Source organism: Coptis chinensis, chromosome 1, assembly GCF_015680905.1.
Source record: "Coptis chinensis isolate HL-2020 chromosome 1, ASM1568090v1, whole genome shotgun sequence".
NCBI classification, from domain to species: Eukaryota; Viridiplantae; Streptophyta; class Magnoliopsida; order Ranunculales; family Ranunculaceae; genus Coptis; species Coptis chinensis.
The window spans coordinates 6,235,709-6,241,379 of NC_141456.1; the positions used below are offsets into that span (position 1 = coordinate 6,235,709).

At 33.6% G+C, this 5,671-nt stretch overlaps 1 long non-coding RNA gene across 1 annotated transcript; it reads left to right on the plus strand.

The window, feature by feature from the left end:
* The first annotated feature begins 261 nt into the window (after positions 1-261).
* Positions 262-3,440, plus strand: LOC147521677 (uncharacterized). Its single transcript, XR_015194348.1, has 3 exons — positions 262-927; positions 2,143-2,206; positions 3,232-3,440. It is a non-coding gene; the product is annotated as an uncharacterized LOC147521677 (long non-coding RNA).
* Positions 3,441-5,671: the final 2,231 nt, after the last annotated feature.

A 5,671-nucleotide genomic window follows, 5' to 3' on the forward strand; every position in this document is an offset into this window, starting at 1 on the left:
TGGTTATTACCTGTTAATTCTGTCCTTGTCTACTGTTCCTTCTGTTCTACTCTAGTTGCTGTGTTGATACAACTATTCTAACAATTAACACGCTAATTAGACATAAGTGGTGTCACGAAAAAACAAACAACATGATGCCTTGAATTTGTGCTTTACCAGAGACTCAATGTTTCTTACAAAAAATGAGTTACAGGTTATCAAGTTATGGAAGGGTAGAGGTGGAAACCTAACATGAGCAACTCTTTCTTCAGCGTTCAGTGAGAAAAGAAACGCGGAATGTTGAAGTCAGTTTGGTACCTTTGAATGCTAAAGACCCCAACAAAAACAAACAACTTACTTTGCTGAATGCTGAAAGTTTTTGCAGTGCTAAATGCTTAAAAATAAAAAAACAAACAACCCCTAAGTGGCAACTTACATTACAAAGTCCAAAGGTTTTTTGAAGGGTCCTGTTAAATATACGCTCCGGTTCCTAAGAGGGCACTCTCCGACCCAGGAACCGGTTTGAGTTAAGAAAAAACCATCTGGTCCACAAGAAAATTAGAGGGCACGCTCTATCTAACCGGGTGACTGGTTATATTGGTTTTTCTTATATCGATCAAGGGTTAGCAAAAAAGCAGTTGTTTCACTAAAAAAACCCTTCGCACAGACGTAAAACAATTGTTTCACTTAAATCACGATCTAATTAACAAAATCCCTCAATCAATTCTTCACAAGTAAATGATGCGGGTACTCCATAAAAGAAGAAGAAAAATAGGAGGAGAATTTGATTGCAACAAAGACACGTGGAAGAAAAAGAGAGAATGTATTGTTGAAAGTGAAAGCTAAAGCAATGGATGATTTTGATAGTGTTGTAAACTTGTAATTAGTCCTGATAATAAAGCTCCTGCTGCTGAAGATGAAGGAAGCACTGTGCCCGTACTAGAAAAGGTTCAGTCTTTTTACTTAATGTGTTTCATGTCGGTTTAGAATTTTGAGTCTGCCCCTTTTACCTGTGCTTATAGAAGAACATGAAATGCTTGTAGGAACAATTGTAAATAGATCAAGGACCAAGGACCGTTTAAACTAGATCATCCCATTGTGGAGAAGTAGGTTGTCAGAATGGAGGGCCCTACGTATGATATGTGTTGCTCTCTCTAGCTCACAAGTTTGTGGTAGAATTATGTTTGCCTTTTCTAGTTGAGTCAAAATTAGCTATTGATTTAACAATGTGGTATTATCTAGTACTGGGCACGCTCCAGTACGTAACTCTTTTTTTATTTCATTTTCATGATAATTGTTTTAGTGTGATTGTATATGTGAGAATTTCTGCATATGGACTGTTTGGTTTTAGTTTGCTGTGAAATGAGACTGGAGTTCTTAAATTTCCTCATCATCTTGTTGGTTTTGGAGTGGGTTAGTTACGTTGTTATTTGTTGTATAGCTCATTGGTTGCTCAAGGTTGAGGTAGGTGTTTCCTCCTCTTTACTTCCACAGTTCCACTGTGTTAGGAGCATGGTAGGGATTTAACTCAATACTTGAATCATGCTTTCTTTGTGTTATATTACATTTGATTTTGTTGGACTTTAGTTCATGCATAGTGCTGATTTTTGTAACCATGTATAATAAACAGTCTCGCTAATAGAGTTTATGATCCATTTAGAATTGTGTAGAACTATTTTTGTGGCTTGTGGTAGATTATTTATGCTTTGCTATGGTTATTTCAACAACAATATTAGGACTGCAACTATGTTGGAAGATCTGAATATGTATGCGAAACAAATCATAGAGGCGAGTGGGTACGGTATCATTTCAGTGTCATATAGACTAAATTTTGTTTTGGCCATATCTTTGTCGTTTCAAATCCGTTTTACGAACCGTTTTCACTGCTGTCTTTGTGATTTCAGTGAGCATCCTATGAAACTACTGAAATGTTCAGAACTAGTGCTTTAGTACTATCAATTGGTCGTCATTTGTTGTGGGTCAGTGTACGTCGAGACTTAAGGCCTTGACATTTTTGGGCATACTAAGGTGTAGTCCCCTTGAGTTAATGGTTTAGCATTTGTAATGGGATTTCAGAAGTTGGTTATGGATGTGGTTTTAGGTGCTGGGTTGGCCATAGTTGACAACACGTTGACTTTTTTTTTCCATTTTTTCTTCTTTCAGATTAATGGAGTTTTGTAGAAACGAGCGACTTTGTTTGGTATTGTTCCTGATAAAGTTCTCCAAGGCAAGTTCTTTCATTCTCGTTGAAGGATTTTTGTTAAATTGTCATTCTTGCTAGCTCTAACCAAGTTTGGCCTTATACTTCCTGTATACATCTATGAAAGGATGAATGTGTACCTTTGTTTCTATCAATGCATGCTTTAAGGGCATTTCTGATTTTTTTCGTTCCCAGTCATTTAGTCAATAATATTGTAATTCACCGACCATGCGACTTTAGACCTATATATTTTCATGCGTTGTCCATTTTGTTGGAGACTCCAGAGAAGTTAATGTACTTAGAGTATGTATACTTCAAGTATAGGTGTCCTCCAATCTGATGATCGTCATTGCTATTTGTCTAAGGTACCGGGTTCTATATAATTAAATCATATGTATTCATCCATGCCTTCATTGACCTTCATTTGTTAGAACTTAGAAGGGTGTCAAATGTTGCATTTTCTTTGTAAGCTTGCTTGTTAAATAGTCCATAGGGCTAAGTTCCTTGAATGAATGCATGCCACCCATTCTTAATTGTTTTGATATAAGCTTCATTTTCTATTATATATATATATATTTTGAAACGGTAATGCTAGCTATAAGAATTAAGGAGCTGAGTAACTTTATTCCATATTGAGAGGTTTATTTTTTCTCACCAAAGTCTATTTAGCTTGAATCAAGCTACCAGGTGGAATATTGGTGGCAGTGTACTTAAAACATTTCAAGTGTGATTGAATGTCTACTTGTAGTTGTATTGAGGATTGGCAATTGTCATGTTTGATCTTATCTATCCGTTCTTGAGGTTCTTGAGCTTCCGGGTTTTTTCTTTGGATTAGTGCATGTTGAGTTTGGAATTACTGCAATATTTTTTCGTTTGTGTATATTCACTTACTTCAATACCTTGGAATTTATTTGAGGTTCTACCATTTGAACTAGTAGCCCTTTATGTACCGTACTTGTATTCTATTCTGTACTATATTGGATTTTGTCGCTTTACGATCTATTGAACCTAACTACTTTATCCTTCTGTTTATTTTTTTTTCTTTTTTGTAGATTGAACTTAATAGAATGAGGCTATGATGGTCATTTCGGATGGATAAGCTAGACATGAAATGATTTTCTCGCATGGTGTTAGTCTAGACTGATTAGGTTTTATTTTGTTGGTTTTGTAAATGTTTGAAGTTGTATCTTGGTTGGTTGGTTGGTTGAAAACTGATGTCGGATAATGAAATTATTTATTAATGAAAAGAGTTTGTTTTTTAGATTATTGTGTTATATTGATGTGGATGGTAATGCTTTCATAGATGCCAATTGTCAATTGTTGTTCAGATATTTTCTTGAAATAGGTGATCCACTAAAAAGTGATACAAGAACGGATCCAATTGTGTGTGTCGTTTGCATGATAGTACCATAATAAATTATAATAAGAAACATAAGCGAGAAAATATTACAGGCTCCAACGGTCGGGAAGCATGTCGATGTCCGATATTTGCAGTACTTGGCATGCACCACACATGAACTAAATCTGCAAATGGAACCTTTGTAGGATCAATATCACCAAGAGGATTTGAATAATGTTGTCCACTGTCATTCAATCCATAACATGTACCACCACCACCGATACTTCGGTATAAGCCATGGGAAACTTGAAACATTTTTTTGTCGCGTTTGGTTGAATATCTCTATCACTCACCTCGAAATAGGAAAAACACACATAATATCTCTACACAAGGTGATTGCAAACATAGTAAAGTGGTAACCGAGTTCAAATTAAAATTCAATTCGGTATCCGATTTGCTAATTTGATAAATCATATCTAGTTCTTTGAAAATTGCTCAAACTTTTGGTGTTGATTCTTTGAACATTGTATTTGTAAAGTGGTAACCCGATTACTAAAACTCAATTTCGGTATCTTTAATTTGATAAATGGTATCTAGTTGCTGAAAATTGCTCAAAATTTTGGTGTTTAGTTGCTAAAAATTGCAATAGTAAAGTGGTAATCAGTTACCGAAATTAAAACTCAATTTCGATATCCAGTTGCTAATTTAATAAATGGTATCTAGTTGTTGAAAATTGCTCAAAATTTTAGTGTTGATTCTTTGAAAATTGTATTTGTAAAAACTCAATTTCAGTATCCTTAATTTGATAAATGGTATATAGTTCTTTGAAAATTTGCTCAAAATGTTGGTGTTCAGTTGCTGAAAATTGTATTTGTAAAACACTAACCATTACGAAATTAACATAAGATTGAGAAGATTACAACATTCTATGATTCCTCTTTTCTTCCCTTCCCTTTCACAATAACTTTTGTCCCAAACCCATGACATATGTTGTCAAATTCCACTTCCAATTCCAATATAAGCTTTCAATGTGCTGAAATTAAATTTAAATTCAACAAAAAGAAAATAGTTAGACATATACCCAACTTAAAGAAAATAATTGAAGTGGAGAAAATAAGTCAAACAAATTACCTTGCAAGTGTGTGGATTAGGTGAGTTTTCATGCTCATCACCTCCCATAGTTTTGAGTTTTTGTAAGTTTCTATATTAGGAATGGAGAAGAAGTGTTTAAAGAGAAGTAGATTTGAGGGTGGGGAAAGAAAAAAAAGTAGAAAAATGGCTAAAATTTGGGTTTGAATTTCAGTTTGAATTTGAGGGGGAAGCAAAAAAGTTGAAAATGAGTTTTGAGTTTGATTTTGAGAGGGAAATTCAAATCAACCTAAAAAGAGAATAAATTGATTTCGAAATTTCATAAAAATAATAGGGCAAAATATTGAAATAGTATTGAATTATTGAATAATTGGTCGAAATATCAAAATTGTTTTGAAATATTGTAATAATTGGTCGAAATGAAAACTCAATTTTGGATGTCGAGATATCAAAATAATTGAAATATTGAAATATCGAGATGTCTATCCCTAAATTGAAATATTGATAAATGGTATCTAGTTGCTCAAAATTTTGGTGTTTAGTGGCTGAAAAATTGTATTTGTAAAACTCAATTTCGGTATTCTAATTTGATAAATGGTATCTAGTTGCTGAAACTTGCTCACAATGTTGGTGTTCAGTTGCTGAAAATTGTATTTATAAAGCGATAACCAGTTACCGAAATTAAAACTCAATTTCGGTATCCAGTTACTAATTTGATAAATTGTATCTAGTTGCTGAAAATTGCTCAAAATTTTGGTGTTCAGTTGCTTAAAATTGTATTTGTAAAACGGTAACCGGTTACTAAAACTTAATTTCGGTCTCCCTAATTTGAGAAAATTGTTCAAAATTTTGGTGTTCAATTGCTGAAAATTCTAATAGTAAAGTGGTAACCAGTTACCGAAATTAAAACTCAATTTCGTATCCGATTTGCTAATTTGATAAATGGTATCTAGTTCTTTGAAAATTTCTCAAAATTTTGGTGTTCAGTTGTTGAAAATTGTATTTGTAAAACGGTAACTAGTTACTAAAACACAATTTCGGTCTCCCTAATTTGAGAAAATTGC